A 16563-nucleotide genomic window follows, 5' to 3' on the forward strand; every position below is an offset into this window, starting at 1 on the left:
TGCCACGTATGAAGAGAGTTACGCAAGGCTTCTTAATTTCTTTTCCTCACGGTGAACCGGCGAAAGAACCGTGGCCTTGACGATTCTACCGAATCAACGTTGAGATCTTCTCCGTTACATCATACCTTTGATCTTCCATATTCAACATTTTTTACACCCTCAGAGCAAGCATAACGTGACAACGATGGCAATAAGAGGCTGGGAACTGTAGCTCGTAAGGACCAAAAATTCGCAACGGGCCAGAAACTCAAACAGGTCAAAATCTGCATACCTATCGACCGTTCCTTGGATCCCAGTTTCTATTTTTCTCAATATAGAAAACAATAGAACTAGAAGGCGACCAACGAAGACAAGACAAACGATGGGTGACAGGATCGAGAGACACGCTTTCAACTTTTCCTACTTTAGCAGTCGACTTATCGTAGCTTTTCTCTGACACGGTTCAGTGTCAAAGTCAAACTAAGATGTATATAGTCTCGGCTTTTCTTCTTTATTTCAAACGCGGTATTTTTTCAGAAGAAAAAGAAGAAGAAAAGTTTCGACCATGAAGATCGTTCGTTATCTGGAAGATAACGCGACTCGTTGTTCGCAGAATAATTAAGCTGAATGTTTGAATCGTAGAGCCGAATAATAATGACGATGCTCCACGCGGCGGTACTCACAGCACCGGCACAATATAATTAACAGTAGCCGTGTACACATGCGGAGCAACAATTGCCGGCTCCTCTTTGAAAGAGAGACCACCTCCGGAGGCGATAATTTATTATTTTTATAGGGAGCTATTCATCAATGGCTGCGGTCCCTGCCACGGTTCCTATGCCGTCGTCAGGTCACCCACAGTAGATGAAAGAGAGGGAACAGGTGTCCAGATTTGACGAGGAGAAGCTTAATTGTCTTCTTCCGCAGAAAAAACTATCTCTCGGTATCTTGTTATTTATGATGAGAAAGAAGAATGTAGTAATTAAATGTTAACTTGGATCGTGTAATAGTTTAGAGGAAGATTCCTTCATAAAGCATTTCGTGGAAAAAGTCAGTTTAATTTTCCAGTTATATCTTCTATAAGTCTAATATTCTTTGATTCTTCAAATATAAAAGAGGAAAGAGACGAAATTAGTTAATTCATTTTTAGCGTCTCCGCTAGGGAATACGTCGTCTAAAAACACTTCATTTTTAGCTTCTAAACGATCACACTATATAACTTTGATTTTTAAGTGTTAAGATAGGTCGTGTAGTACTTTAAAGAGATACACACTTCTTTATGAAGCACATTTTACAGAGAAGATGTTTCTGAATCTTCTGGTTCGCTATTTAAGAAACTTAATATTCTTTATGTTTTTTAAAAAATGAAGGGAAAAAGAAGAAATCCATTTTCGAGGACACGAACAGGTTTCCTCTAAACAGTTTTCGATTATTTATATCGACAACATTAATATTTGACTATCCAATTAGCCGTTTCTGATCTTGTCTTAGAAATGACAAAATGTCACCTGCGTCTCTTTGGTTCCGAGTATCTCGTTTAACCTACGCTACATTTTTAAAGTCTAGATGGCCCTAGACATTTGTGCAACTCTGTAGACGAAACGATCGGCTGCCAGGCACGATTCTAATTTCCATCCACTGTATTTTCGTGGATGTTCACAGCGGTCAGATCGCTTTGCTCTATTTGCATTTAAACGGCTCGCTATGGTTGACAAATGAGGCCGATATTATCGGACAATCGATTGCCAGGCTGAAGGAATCGCTTTGCTCGCGCCCGCCAAGCCGGCAAATCTCTTAACTTCGCGAGCCCCGATTCAGGAAAGGGCCGGGAAGAGGAGAACAATCGGGCCTGCGACATGCCTCTACAAGCGGATTCCGTGTTCTCCGTGTCTGCCTGTTCTCTCTCCGTGTTTCTCGTCCTCCTTCTTCGTCTCGTCCCCTACCCTTTTCCCCTTTTGTTCACTGTCTGTTTTTGTGCGACTCATTTCGTCCGAGACACCCGTGAATTTGCTGGTTCTATGGGAACCAACAAAACCAATAAGACGCGTGCTTTCGCTAAAGATCTCGCGAAGTTTACTGCTTCAAGCCATTGAATAAAAAAAAAATTATTTTTTTGTTATAACGTCTTCATTTTTCTATTTTCTTTTTTTTTCCTTTTTTTTTTAGATATGACATGTGAAAGAGTTCGAAATTATATGTTATACTTTGTATTCTCTCTGTTGCGGATAGTATCGTTATAATATTTTGTGAATCGATTTGGAATTTTTAAAGTTTTGGTGAATAATAAGTGAAAGTAGATGACAACGAGGATGTATTAAATAACTATGAAGTTATTTTTGGTCAAGGCCACGAGGTTCCTGAACCCCTTGGGAATCGAATCGAATAATGTTTGGACAGAGTACTATGTCGCAGAGGAAACTCCGCATGGGCAATTACAATATTTCCTACGTTGTGAAAGAGGATGGGCTTGGCTGACACTCTGACAGCCCGTAGTCAAATGTTCCACGCTCCCTTGCGTTCTCCTCTACGCCGCCATTGTATCTGCATACGCACATGCCTGCTTCTCTAACAGTAACTTCTCGTTTTCGTCTCGTCTGGTACACGTGTCGCTGCTAAACTACCTTTCGCTCGTTTCACGCGCTGTGAATTTTATTTTACCTCGGAATCACTCATTCGATCGTTCCTTCCTTTGTTTTCATTTTATTTGTGAAAATCATCAGTCCCCTTCCTTGCTCGCCCATAAATCATAGCGATATTTATGTGACTCTATCGCAAGATTATTTATTATAATTTCCTATCCCTTGTTTTCTCTTTTCTCAATTAAATTATGGAACGATTTGATTGTTCTACCTACGTCATGCATAAAATTCAACTGTACTTCGACATATTTCCATTATTAATCGAAATAATCAACTTTCAGATAATTGTTTCCAATATCTTATCATTCGTCCTCATTTTTAAGATCAAAATTATCAACCAGAACAATGGACCGATTTAATCACTCTCCCTCCATCGAATTCAGGACCATAAATTAATCTGTGCCTCAAAACAGTCCTTTTGTTTCCACGTTATTGACTAAAATGATGAACCTCGACAATGGGTTAGTTTAATTATTCTTCCTGGGCGATAGAACGCAGTCGCTATAAATGGTATACCGGTAAATTCACGGTCAACGAAAAGAAAGAGAGACAGAATGCCAGATCAAAGGAGAGGGTCTCACAGGTGGACGCATTGCGCAAACGAAAATCTCATTATCGCGAGACAAAGGTAGGACGATTAATCATCATCATCGGCGTATCTCTGCGGGCAGCGCGTCTGGCTCGCGGCGGAAGCGCGGGATGATAGACTCGAGGAGTCGAAACAGGAGGAGACGAAGAAAAGAGAGCAAGATGAGGAACGAGCGTCACCGTTGCGGTGCCTCGTGAAAGGTCCATGCGGAACTAAGTCGTCGTCCTTTTGTTCTCGCGTCGCTGGACCATCGTAGCCACCTACCAGACTTGTTTCTCCTTTTCCTTTTTTTTTTTTCTTTATCTACCTCTAAAAGACCATCCTCCCTATTTTCTCTTCTCCTTCCTTTTTTTTTTCTTCTCTTCCTCTCGAAGCAACGATACCGCGACAGGGGGCTCGATTCTTTCACGATTCGTCGCAGTTCATTTGCGTATAGATCTCTCTGTTGGACGATTCCAAAGGAAAGAAGTCGAAGCTCGGTGCCTTAGTCTGATTCCATGGCCGTCGGCAGAACGCGTTAAATTAGTAATTGTGTTTATTACCAAGGCAGGGGTAGCCGTTTTCGATCGCTGCCACCTCGTGTCGCGTTCCTTTCGAAGTTAATCCGTGCCTCTGCAATTGCTTTTTCGCCTCGAGAAAGAAACGATTTCGTGTGTGGCGTTCGAAGGTATTGCGTTCCCTTGCGCCGTTTAAAAAGATGGAAAAATGTCAGTGTAATAGCAGCTTTTGTCCTCTTTCCTTTCGCTGTTCGTGTACAATAGTATATGCGATGGATTTTAAGAGCGAGACCACCCTTCTTGCGCTCGTATTTCGAAATCGACAAACGAGTCGGTTATATTCTCTATTTAGGTGTGACAGCACGTAGGAATTTGCATAGAGAACTATCTGTATCCGCTATAAAATTTCTATGGAACCATTTATCTTTCAGTTAGTAACGTATGTGTGTTTTACGATATACCATTTGCGATTCATTACAATTAGAGACCTGATTGATGAAGTCGCATTCGGAATTATATGTAGCGTTCAATCTTCTCCGATAGGCAGCACCTTCTCGAAGTACACGTAAATTGAGATGTAGGAGAACTTGTACGTTCGAAAGATCCAATAGCTAGAAGGATTCGATAAAAAATTCTAGCAACAAGAGAAAAACTAAATTTTTCAGAAAAGGAACAGTGTGCGAGGATAGGCTACAAGAAGAAAGAATGCAAAAATATCGGGAAAGAGAATTGCAGCGATATAAAGTAATCCAAATGCGTTAAACAAGGAAGCAAAGAAATTACACTAATAGAAAGGAGCAGCGTAGGAACACTAGAAGTGGAATCTAACGACAAAAAGAACAGCGACAACCTTCGACATTAATAGGAAAGCCCGGGAGTATCTGAAGAAATGACACTATCAGAACAAGAAAAAGATTCTACAACTAAAAATACAACAGACTGTAACTAGACAACAATCCAGAATATAACGTTCCACGTACAGGATACTAAAATGTCGTTCCGCCCAAGAACTCCTAATAAAGGAGCATTAATGACGTTTAATTACAACAATAATATTTTTTCCATGAACACGGTAGCCAGAGAAGTCTTGGAAAAACTGGACGACGCGACGGGCGAATTACGCTTCGCTCGGATTCGACCCGGTAGTTTCTCCTTTACCTGCAGTATCGTAACGCGAATCCGCGACACGATGGAGGATCGGAAAAAGGAACAAAGGATAGGAGAACGTAAAGTCTGTCGTTTGACTGGCTGGGTCGAACCGATCGAGCGCCTCGTAATTATTGGGTTAGCTGAATGAGAGACGGTCGGTGTCGACAATGAAAAATTCTGGAAGGATTAATTTCCAGCCTCGCGGCACCACTACGATAGGTAGGATCCTCGGCTTCACGTTTTCTCCTTCAGGGGAACATGGCTGTGGCTCTGCAACGCGCGGAAGTCCCATCGAAATTCCGGTGTGCACGTGGAGCCCATCAATCTTATTTATGCATATTAGAAATTACGCGTATATGTAAGTACACGGCACGGTACACGATACCACCGGCGAAAAACGAAGAATTAACAACGTTGTCGGGCATCAATCTCTGCCTCTGTTCCTGTCCGATGTCGCCGACCGGTTTTTAGGCGAGGCAACAATGTTATTAAACGCTATTAGAATAGGTCGTTTAAAAAAAGATCACTCCCGATCGTTGATTTTATGTACGATATTAAAAATATCGAAAGCACCGAAGGAATACTGGTTTTAACTCGGACGTACGACTGTACGTTCTTTCACTCGTACGAGAGATCTAATGTTAATCTGGAATGGCGACGAATGTCACCGGAGGTGGTCCACGATGATAAATGCGAGGCCTTAGGCGGACCTCACCAGTGAAATGGTAGGTAGGTAGCCGGGTAGCCGACAACACGCAGCAGGGGTCTCTTCTCACCTCTGTCCGGTGGCAATGCAGTGAAAGAAGGAACACGCTTCCGTTTCAACGAATCCGAAGTTAATCTGCTACATCGATCTTTCCAGAACCAATCTGTTTTACACTGTGTTCATAAACAAAACATTCGCGATTCTAGAAAGATTCCTGACAAATCTATCGATTTCTATATGAATGTAAGTACGTACTTACATAGTTCTTCGCTTGATACCTCTTCAAACAAGCGAAAAAAAGAGGAAAATAAATTGTCGTGCACGTTACAAAGAAGGTAATCAACATTCTTTACGTTTGCTTTTATACTCTCGGAAAGATAATTGGAGGCACGTACATTCGAGTGGAGCCGGGAAGGAGGAAGAGGAGATTTAATATCGAATCGAGCGAACAAAGAGGCAGACAAAGGGCGAGCATCTCGACGCGGAGAAAGGAAAACACTTCATTCGCTTCTGTGAAATTATAGAAGGCGGAGAACGGCGTTTGCAAACGTCGAGATGCAAAAGAGGCGGCGACCATCAGCAACCGGGTTCAGAGGTTGAAAATGCGACCTTACTCGACAAGAGGAAACCTTCATCGTCGCGCTGCGACAGAAAGCGTCGCTTTTACAAACGCGATCTAAAGAGACGACGCGTGCTTTGTTCTTATATGAGCGTACACATCGAGCCGGCGAGGCTTGAAAAAATTGCTTGATATAAACAACAATTAAGTAGGAGTGCCGTGGATACCTTTCACAGCGTCGAGCCCCGTGGGAGAGCTGGTGCACGACGCGACGAGAAAAAAGAAGTCGAAAGGTGCGCGGTGCGCATAGAAGAACGACTTCCTCGCGTAGGCGATCCTCGAATCCTCCATACCAAAATTGGCCAGAATAACTCTACGAAGAGCGAGTAATTAGTTTCAGAAACGATTGCAATTGTCCTTCGATTAGGAACAGTTAGGTTAAACGAAGGAGAACGATTTCGACTGGAACGTTTATGAAAGAGTTATTAAATCTGAACGATTTAATTCGGCTGTCTTTTAATTAGTTTGTCGATTCATCGTATACTCGACTGAGAATTATATTCTCGCGTGATCCCTTACGGTAGATATTGATATACGAGATTATCGAATGGACGATGGAAAATTTCTGCTAAAAGGAACAGAAAGCCTTTGCCGTCGACCGTTTTCAGCGTTGGTTAAGCTTCGTTTTTAGACATAGACTGGCTTAGATCCTTATCTTGGGAAATCCTCGTGCGAGAGAGATCCTACAGACAGATAACCGTTAACTTTCGTGAGAAATCATTGGCAGCGTTTAAACGTGGTTGAGGAATTTTTAGAGCTTCCATTCTTCCAGTTCCCTGTCAGATTTTGTATTTTCTTTTTCATGAAAATGACGATTGTGTCTTTTAGATTTTACGTATTTGATTGGTGGTTTCTGGTTTGTTTCGTTAGTCAAAGAGGACTATTTTCGAGACTCCATGCGCAGTTTGCATGGGGGTTGCGAGTTGGTTTAAGGGGGCGGGTCGCATCCCCATGACAACCGTTGGCCTCGCTGATAAATCGACTTCGTGCGCGGCACATCGGTACACCGTGAAATGCGATTCCAGATTACTTCGAAAGTTACGATCCTAATTAACGATCCACGAACGCACTCGTTGTTTAAATTACCGCTTTCGTGGGTTCATGGTTCGATGCACTGGGAACGAGTTCTGTAATTCAACTCTTCTGATAAAGTTTCTTAATAACCAGCCTTTAAATGACTTTATTATAAATTAATAGTTTTGACGATTCTCTAAATCGTTGGTTGCCGCGGCAACATCGTCCGACTTTTCTGATCTTTAAACACATTTTCCACCCGAACGATACAATCGTTCGTCGTCGTTGATTAAAGAACCATGACGCTGTAAAACGTTGCCTGACAAAAACGTAACTGCTTCAGCCAGCCGTGGAATCGTTCGATCAGACACTTTCAGCAATAGTGGACCTCGACACTTCTCTCTCTTTCTCTTTCTTTCTCTATCTCTCCCTCTCTTCATCCCCGTGATGTTCTCCTTCTTCATATACATAGCCACGACAACCAGTCGAGGTTGTGTCTGCCTTTCCAGAAAATTTTCCGCGGAGTTGGATGGAATATGAAGTCGCGTGCGCTCTTGCAAATGTATCGCAAATTGTCGTTGCGAAGTGCTTAATGCAGGAGGCGAGGTGGTGGCCGTCGAGGTGGCGGAGGACGAGGACCAGGATTGGGGCGAGGAGACGCTCTTATAGACGAAGGGAGACGAAGCCATTTCGCCCGTACCCGCCCACGCTGGAATTCGAAGCTTGGTTGACGTCAGAGGCGTAGCAAAACTGTCATCTGGGCGAGGAGTCTGACGACTAACGCGACGCTTCTCTAATGGTCCCGGTAATGTCGCCCGTAAAGATAATCGACCGTGAGATCTTCGACCGTCTCGTGGCTTTCTTCGTCGTGCGGATTTCCATGGGACCGCGAATCGCGAAACGATTTTCCGGCCTCCGATGAACGAGCCGGTACGCGAAGCGTTAGCAATTGTGTAGATGTGCAGGTGCAGGCTGTCATCAAGGGTGCACTTGGTGATGGAGCGTTCTTTGAGGTCGGTGACGTTTTCAAATGTTTTCTCTCCTTCTGGATTTTTCTCGCAAATAAAGACGGAATGGTTTCGTTCAGGATAGAGACGGAGATTTATGGGTTTTATTCGTTAATGCGGGATACGAGGATTTATATTTGATTGCGTGCTTCTTCTATTTTAGACTGTAGTCGTAGTTTTCTTTCTGTACGTGCGTGAAACGCGTGAAAAATTTGATTACGATTTAATGGCGCGCAGGAGTTTATTAGGGTAATTTATGGGCAACTGGTAACGAACGTGGGTGTCGTTAAAATTTTAATAAATATTTGTTAGTTTGTTTTAACGTTTGTACGAGGTGACAGAGAAATCTGCATCGATGCATTCGACGCGAATGTAGAGTCGCCGCGATGCAGTAACATAATGGCCCCAACAAGCCACGAGGGGTTGGGTCGGTGGCTCGGTTGCCCTCAAATCATCACGGGGGTGTGAGGCAAATGACGTTCGGCCACGCGGAAGTAACGCGATAATGGCAGCTATGAAAGGCCCCACCACGATATCTGATGCTTTGATGTCCTCTCCCAAAGCTGCTCGCTTCAAAATCCATTCTTTTCACTAACACTTTAAATTCTTGAACCCACACACACTGCCTCTGTCGATTGCTTTATTACGATCCAAAGCGACGCGACGTAACGATCTCAATAAAAGTATCCTCCCTCTGCATGTAATTCCATACATTTATTCCTAGTACTTACATGAATCTGCTACTAAAATCTATGGAATAGTTTGTTGAAATACAAACTGAGATTAAAAAGTGAAATAGGGGAAACGATCTGTAAATAAAATTAATTGGCGGTTTAAAGAAGATAATACCCTGTTTCTTAATTAGGGCACTAGACTCTGAAATACGCTTTGAACGGCTGGCTATTGCTTATTCCTATGTTTCTGACATCGACAATGATGCAATTTGAGTAGGGATATAATTGGTTTAATAATGTCTACTTAACACATTCACTGCTATTTACATGCGTATTTTTTTTTATCAAGAAGGTCTTTATTTCAAGATTACATTATACTATTTTTCGCAATCCATCGAAACGTACAATCTCAGAACACACAATACTTGCTTCAACAGTATCATTTAGATTCTAAGCAAGATATTTGAGTTGTTCACACAGCACATTGATTAACTCCATAAATTGAAAAGTAGGAAAATATAACGTTACAGACACTATTTTTTAATTGTACGTTATACTTTACTATTCATTATGTCATCATTTTATAACAACTAAACCTATGAAGTAAGTCATTTGTTTCTCGACAGTTGAATATTAATCGCGTACTCGTGTCATGAGATTAATAAACTGGTCAAAGGTGCGAATTAATTTGATTCCTGAAAGGAAAAACTATAAATCTTCAGTAGGATAAGTACGTTGTAAACACGCTAATACAGAATAGTACAACGAAACGATAGATACGTATATAGCAGCGATGTCCAGAACTAGACAAAAGAATTCTGTGTCTTATAAAGCGATCAAAAACTGCAATTACATATGACAACTATAAATCATATCACCATATTCCAGCGATCAAAATTGTAACGAAAAATTGCTGAAACTTCCCAAGTTCACGAGTAACTCTTTCCCGTCGCTTTCAGCGGATGTTAAAGAAGACGAATTCGCGACATTGGCCCAGGTACCACGAAGATCGATTCCGAAAAGCAGTTTTTAGCGGCGAAAAGGAATAGCAGGAGGCAAAATTACATCTCGAACGGCCTGAGGTCGCAGTCTACCGGAACAGAGACTCGTCCGTAGTCGCAGTTTGTCGGCCAATGGGACCAGACAGAAACGCAATCGCAATGCAGGCCAATCCCTCTGCCCCGTTCGTCCACCCGCTCGCTCGCCCTCCCGTTCCCGGTAATGACAATCATTACGGGGAATGATTGCAGCGTCGGGTCCGCCAGCGCGCCAGCCGCTATTGGGGGATGGAAACCACCTTATAGAGTCTCTCCTCGGTCCTCGATGCGAGCGGTTTGTCACATGCTCCCGACGCGGCGGAGTGTTTCCTTTTCGTCGCGATTCCTTACGAATTCGTTACCACGGTGAAAAAATACCATCCTTTTCGCTGAACGATCGTGTAAGATGGACAGACGTTAAGGACGCGATCGTTCGAATGGCCGACGATTTCGAGCCTCGAACACGTGGATTTCTAGAAGACACTTCTATCGTGGAGAAAGGTTTACCGAGATTGGATTGGAATTTTTGTGGCTTTTCAAGGTGCTAATTTGAGAAATGGAATTGGAGTAATGGACTGCGATGCTGGATCGAGAAAGTGACGAATGAAAGACGCGGACGATGCGACGGTCGCGCGATGGAAACGTCTCAGTGAGATATGAGTGCGTCATTGAATACTCAGGGTCAGGATGATATAATAACTGGAAGATTTTTTGTATGGCTCGGAGAATGATGGAAAAGTCTCGTTTGTGATAAATATAGTAAAATGTATGCAAAAAGTCTATATATGAGAATCATCGAGATGACGGAAGAACATGGCGGTCATTCGACCACGTGACTGTTTGTGCGACCATTTTCAAGGTAACTGACAATAAGAAATACATATTCATTTCTAATAAGACATCTGTCAGACGTTTAACATTTTTACGTCAAACCGTATAATATTTTCCAATTGATTTGCTTCTACCATGCAATTTAATCGTGACAAATAAGTAAGGCAATTATATCGTATCTCCATTTAGCAGCATCAGTCACTGGAGATTCGCCAAGTTTGCTGAAACTTCTCTGTACAACGGAGCCACGAGGTTAATCACTAATTGTCGTTTGAAAACCGATCGATTTCTGATGCTCGATGAATTCCTTCGTCCGGATGCAGGTGGAAAGAAATCTCGAGCAGACATAACGGTAAAGTGATAACGCGTCATTGATAGAATGCAACGCGTTGATTCGACGGATGCGCGTAATATTCGTCGAGATAGGAGAGAACGGACGGGTATCAATTTCAAAGTCGATAAAATATCAATGCTTGTTAACAACGATGAAATATGGTCCATGTCCTATATCCTTATGTATCGAACGTGGAGCATAATGACCGGTGATAATCGTTCGTAATAAGAGATCGAATCGAAGTCCTCGTGGTTCTAGGAAATTATGGAATCGATCACTTCGCGAGTTATCCGGATCATTCTTGCGAAACCCTGATTTCTTTGGGGGCAAAAACCGCGGTCGCGAGACCGGTTAGAGCTTTAACTGGTATCGAAAGAACAGATTGCAGGAAACGCTTGGTAAAAACGCGGCTGCGCTTCGCAAACTGAGGGATACATCGCGGGGGAAAAAGTTGAAATTGCCGTCCGTTTCAAGAGAGGAGCTTCTCAATGAACGCCGGCACACATCTCTCGCGATTGTTTCACCCTTCTTCGACGAATCCTCGATAATTGTGCTCGGACGTAAATAAAGATTCTCGCGAATGAATGGAGGGTTGGCGAGAAGAAAGTGCAACACCGGTACAATGTACTTAATTGCACGTACAGTATTTGGCTATTGAGTTAGGAAAAATTTGACTTTCCTAAAGACGACGCTATAAATGGGAAGTTGCACTTGCTTGTTCATAGAATCGGTACATCCGGCAATTGATTTATTACTACACTATGTCATAGGGAGTTTTTGTAGGCAAATGGTTAGAAAATTTTCCTTTCATGGTCAGACAATTTATTCGACTTGAATGCTATTGAAAATATCCGAACACTGTTCGGATTGCCTCTGTATTTATTATGGATTATTATAATATCCGGCCTGAAGACGAGGATACCAAATGTCTAGCAATATAACGAAGACATAAAATAACTAATACAGCAGTGTATACGAAATATATTAAAAAGACTGCGAGCTATAACGAATACAAACGAAGAAAATACATAAATTTTACGATCTCGGTTTAGCCGGCATCCCAATTTTACTAAAGATATGAAAAACATTGATTGTTTTTGGTATTCGACGAGACTGTAATCATCACGATAATCGAATAGGACAAACTTTTAATTCTAAACAGATTACAAGAGTTTGCATAATAAAGCAGACGCCACTAACTTCGCGGTGACTGGATTGCCAATCGACCGCGCAAGATTTCCGAACGTAAAATCATCGTACCGACTGGAGCCTGTCATAATACTAATCATCCCCTGGACGCAAAAAACAGATCGATTTTTCTCAGGCGAGCCCAGATACGCGTCCCTCCGCCCAATCCAGTTTTCCTCGCAGCCTGCTTAATCCAGTTCCACCGGGGCTGACTCTCGTCAAAGTATCGGTTACAAAGTATCGAATCGATGCTGGAGGTATATTTAAAGACGCAGGAAGAAATTCGACTGGATGGTGACCGGATTCACCCATACTCTGATACGTTCTCCATCTGGAAAGAGGCACGGTATTCAACGTTTGGTCGCGTGTGTGCGTATTTCTGGGCGCGTTCGCTCGTGTGCGCGTCCTTTCTCGCCGCGGAAAATATAATGATGGCGAGCGAACGGAGCTGCGAGCGTTCGTTCGGTCGAGACTCGCGTTGGAAACCGGCGATAAGGAGGGAGTGTCTACTGCCGCCATAATGATAGCCCTGAGCGGCTCTCTGACTCCGGTACACGCTGCACCGAGCTGTTCTGTGCACGTTGCATCGACTATACCGTGCGTTTGTACGCGCTATGTGCACATGCACCGAGCCGCTGCACGGCATGCAGGCACGCATGCACGCGTGCACGCACTTTACGTGTCGCCAGCCAGACAGCCAGCCAGCTAGCGAGGAGAGTCTCGAGAAGGAGGGAAACAATGAGCGTGTTCCTTGCCGTGCTATACCTCGTTTCTCCAGGAACCTTACCCTTTTCCTCTATCTTCGTGCACTCACCGTAGTATGCTTGAACCTTTGTGTCTGGCTACCCACGCGGTGCATGCGCGACTCGCATGCGTTCCGGCTTCTGGGGGTGAGGATCTGTTTATTTATGAGTTGTACGAATCGTTCGCCAATTGCTGTCATTTAAAATTTAAACTCGCCTGATGAACGAGTTAAAACGGTTATTAGAAATCGAAGTACAGGGTGGAGAAGTTAATCGTAAGGGAAGAGACTTTCTCATACATTGATTAACATTACTGGTGATATTCTTGTAGGTTTCGAAATAGAATGTATATATATATACATATATATCTTAGGTATAGAACATAGTGGCTGGTTTATATCGCGATACTTAAAACACGAGTAAACGATCCACCAGCTCGCAGGGGTTAATCTTTCCATGGAATCTTGTTCGGAAATATGTTCGAGTCGATAAATTAAACTAAAGGGTGGAGAGGGGGGGGGGAGTTAGGGCGTTGCGTAATAACCATTGGAAATTTTGAAAAAATCGTGCGCCGCGTGGCCTGTCGTTCGCAATTCTCCGATCGCAGAAAAAGAGGAGGATTTCTGATCGAACGGCCGCGCGCACACACCACACCCCGGGTTTCTGGTACCGCGGCATTGCCACGAGGGTTATACCGGGTTCACCAGCGGCGTATATGGGGTTCCGCCATTGGTCGGGTCGGTTCAGATTCATTAGCACGCGAACGGCGATTGGCCGGCCGCGAGGCTATCGTCTTTTTGCTTTCTGCCCGCGTAATGACGTGCTGCGCGTCTCGGCTTATATGCAACCGAGCGATCGTGCATGGCAGATAGGTTTTGCCGGTGTCTGCATGTGCATCGTCGAACCACAGGCGCACTGTTATACGCGTGCAGCCACGTATACGTTCACACGTACAGGAAGCGGCCGACCGAAGCTGGAAGATACCTCGAGGGGGGTGTGGAGTTACCTGCATCGCAAATGGGTCTCCGCCACGCAGCTCAGCCTCGAGTCTCGAAAAGGATACACACGTATATATACGCCCTTTCTCCTCGCACCCTCGACGAATCGTGGATCGTCGAACGGGGGAAGCCGAATCACCTGATCGAGATCCCCAGATTTCGCGAAAAAATAATTACCAGAGAATCGGTGAGAGATAGGTAGACGGTGTTGAAATTCGATTCCGAGGGGATGTGCACGCGGGCCGCCTCACCTCCATTTTGAATTCTTGTTAACCGTGGCCCAGGGGTGGTTGATGGTAGTGGCCGCGCCAGAGAACTCGTTGGTCGAGCACATTACAATAATATCGATATTAGAATGCAGATCGTTTCATGCGCGTGACTTCCACGCGGCGTCATACGGATTGCCAAGGACGTGTCTTTTTCTTCTTTATTTTGTCTCATTTTTTTGTCTCATTCGATACTTGTCTTTTTTACCGTGATTTGCTTCTCGTAAGTATTAATTAATTCACGATGTACGTAACTGCCTGCAGCGGAAATTAAATAAGTTTCTCGTATTCAATTTGCGGGACGAGATCGGATACGTGCGTATGCAAATCGTTCAATTACGACAAGGTAGACACGTATGCAAAGCGTTGAACGATGTTTTTACTCCCGTCTCGTCGTCGTGACACGTGATCCATACGTTTCATACTCTGCTCTCTGCTTTCGCCAGCGCAGTTTCGATTGTTCTGCTTTGCCCATTCCCTCGTTGTTTAATTACCGATCCAGACCGTTGTTTCCTCTTAACGTCATAATCGACTGGAGGGCCGTGACTCTTAAATCGGTCCTCGACGGCCAATGCACAAGTGTCGCGACAGTACACCCCTATGCATCGTTGAAAGGGCGCCTGGTTACATGTGGAGTAAGTTTGAGTGCTCTAGGAATGTGTCGAAAGCACTTCACGTAACATAGAGACCTTGCGACTAATGCCTTGGAAAGAATGGAAGAACTTGGAAAGAATCTTCGTCATCGAATTTCCTTTTCTGATTGTTTATTTAATAATATCCAAAAATTTTCTTCGTCGAATCGTAGTTACCGAATTAAGTATATTTAAGCATATTTCTACTGCAAAATAATTTTCTTCTTTTTTTTTTTTGGTAAGTTTCTTAGGACATTACTTGGAACATTGTTCTAAATAAACGCTCGAATGACAGCGGATACGGTTCGTCAAGATTACGTAAACGCGGCTAATTGCACCGTGGATTGCATACAATATTCTTTCTAATCATCACTTGGTCGTTCTTTGTTTCGAAAATTCGTTCCCAGACGTCCTTGTCACGAATTATTATCCGGTCTTCGACATGTTCATTATACGCTATGGAACTATATCTTCCATGCGACGTGGCGTTTCCTTGTCGCTTCGCTATTTACATCTTCAACGATGTAATTCCCACATGAATCCACGTTTGACATAATAACAACGTGGCTTAAATACGTGTCATTACAATACGTGTCATTACGTCGTATTTTCTCTCTGTTTAGTAAATACGTTTAATTAAAGCGTAACCATCAATGGGTGGTATATTCTCTATTCTTCTTTAAGCAAAATCATAAATAGTGCAGAGATTGACCAGAGTTTTTCCCTGAAAGGAAATGAAATCAGACGAAGGTGAAGTTTTCGCGAGAAGCCGAGGACCCGCTCTTTCTTGTCACAGCACAAAATGGCCATTGAAACGTGACTTCGCGTTAGCAGATATGGATCGCGCCTTCCCCGGAGGTCGGAGGGATCGCTGTAGCGCACGGGGGAAATGGTGAACTGCCGGAGGACGGGGTTGGTGTCGCCATGGCAACAACGATCCCTCAGTAGCCGAGCCCACCTACACCCTTCATTCAACTCTACCACCCCTGTAATCCGCTCGAACTCGAAGACAGCCACTACGCAATTTTCATGAGAGGATACCGAGTTCGCGACGCTGTCTTTCGGGGATCGTAAGGCAAATAGAGAATCTGTTTAAAGGAAGCCACAATCGTCACGATTCATCGCCTATCTTACGAAATAACACACGATATTTTGAAAAATATCAACTTCAGCATTGAACTTCGAATATCCGACCTTTTAATTGGCCGTCATTGGCAATCGATCGACGTCCTAATGTTCCGATTGGGAGAAGAAACTCGCGAGAAAAGACAAGTAGTCAGGTCGTTCTTTAACGACGTCTAATTAATGGAGGAAGTTAAAAAGGGCGCGGTTCACGGCGACCGTTATTGCAATCCTTTGTCGGAAATCTAACGAAGCGACAAAACGTCGCTTTAATCGGCAAGTTGGTCAAGTCTGACCCAGATAAATATTCATGAGCTTTCACGAGCGACTCCTTGCTTCTCTATCAAGAGCACCGTCTAGCGCTGCCACGTCTCACTGTGAGCTCTCGGCCGGCATTCACCACCGTGTTATTTCATCCCCTTTGTGTTCATTAATTATTTTTCGTCAACTTATAATGCATCAGCGACGAACAGCATACATATATGCATACGTGGTCGCGAATATGGGACGAGTAGGCGAAAAGTCTGGACGGGATCGGC

The 16563-nt window shown here is 43.7% G+C and overlaps 1 protein-coding gene across 5 annotated transcripts in view; it reads left to right on the forward strand.

Moving 5' to 3' along the window:
• Window positions 1-16563, forward strand: part of LOC139991333 (uncharacterized) — a 75386-nt gene that overhangs the window by 25086 nt on the left and 33737 nt on the right. The window contains exon 1 of one of the 5 annotated variants that reach the window (XR_011800797.1): window positions 9887-10769. The exons of the other annotated variants lie outside the window; for them this stretch is intronic. The gene's annotated coding sequence lies outside the window, so the exon portion shown is untranslated. Of the gene's footprint in view, window positions 1-9886; window positions 10770-16563 lie in introns of those variants that run through there. 5 annotated transcript variants of the gene reach the window in all.

Source organism: Bombus fervidus, chromosome 10, assembly GCF_041682495.2.
Source record: "Bombus fervidus isolate BK054 chromosome 10, iyBomFerv1, whole genome shotgun sequence".
NCBI lineage: Eukaryota > Metazoa > Arthropoda > Insecta > Hymenoptera > Apidae > Bombus > Bombus fervidus.